Source organism: Diceros bicornis, chromosome 8 (assembly GCF_020826845.1).
Source record: "Diceros bicornis minor isolate mBicDic1 chromosome 8, mDicBic1.mat.cur, whole genome shotgun sequence".
In the NCBI taxonomy this organism is placed as follows: domain Eukaryota; kingdom Metazoa; phylum Chordata; class Mammalia; order Perissodactyla; family Rhinocerotidae; genus Diceros; species Diceros bicornis.
The window spans coordinates 20,717,173-20,718,350 of NC_080747.1; positions in this window are offsets into that span (position 1 = coordinate 20,717,173).

A 1,178-nucleotide genomic window follows, 5' to 3' on the forward strand; every position below is an offset into this window, starting at 1 on the left:
GTGTGCGTAACCACCGACTTCTCAGCCCCGGGGGGAGAGCCAGGCTCTGCCGGGTTCTGGAAGCCGTACTCCAGACTCCTTCCCCCTGACGGTGGAGAGAGCTCTTGGTTTTGGAATAAAACCAGCCTAGTTCCAATGGGGTGCTTCAACTGTTAGTTTGGGCAGCTAGGCAACTAGTAAACTCACTTTCCTCAGCTACAAAACCAGGACCATGTGGCAGAGAGAAAGGGCCTGGGTTTTGGAACAAGACCCAGGTTTGATCCCCACTCAGCAAATCCTGAGTAATCCTACGTCATGCCCCCTAACTGTAGCCTCAACTAGAAAGGAAGCGACTCCCCCCCCCCCCCCCCCCCCCCCCGAGGGAAGGCGTTTGTGTGCGCAATGCAGAAAACTCTGCCCCGAGCAGAACTGGGTAGCTGTTAGAATAAGCGTCATGACGGGCTCTCCCTGGGATAGGTCTTCTCACAGCCAGGACCGAGAAAGATGTGTGGAGACGCAGGCAATACACAGGGCAGAGCAGAAGGTGAAATACTGGCCATGGTTTGCCAAAGCCGGGACCAGCAGGTGGGGGAGAGGTTCTCCTGGTGAGAGCAGACCCCTCCCCTTCCTCAGCCTGGCTAATCCAGTCCTTTCTCGTCGCAGACCCAGGGATCCAACTGGCCAAGTGTCTAACTGCTGAGTCCGAGCTACCAGGGCAGAAAGCACCCCAAAGACTGATAAGGCCGAACAATTCTAGCTTTGTTTTGGAAGGATTTGTCCCTGACTTTCCAAATGGCCTTTATCTGTGTCTCAACGTCTCTGACCTCCTCAGCCTCAGAGGAGCTAAACTATAAGATGCAGGTTGATGGGCAGGAGAAAGCAGGGGACGGGGAGCCCCTCTAGGCTCCACTTGCTGGGATCCCCCGCAGCCCGCGATGAGGTGGGGGAGGGCGCTCCAGCGGGGGCCAGGGCGCGCAGGGCGTTCGCTGCCCTGAGGGCACCGGGGACCGTCTAGGTTTCTCCCCGCAGCCCGGCCGCCTGTCTTTCTTCGGCGCAGCAGGCGAGGTCACGATGGGCTCATTAAGCCGGCAGGTAGGCAGTGCCCCGGCGGCGGCGGCAGGCGGTCCTGGAATGTGCGAGGGGCGTGCTGACAGCAGCTGCCGCCGGCCTCTTTGCGCAACACCTTCGCTATATATACA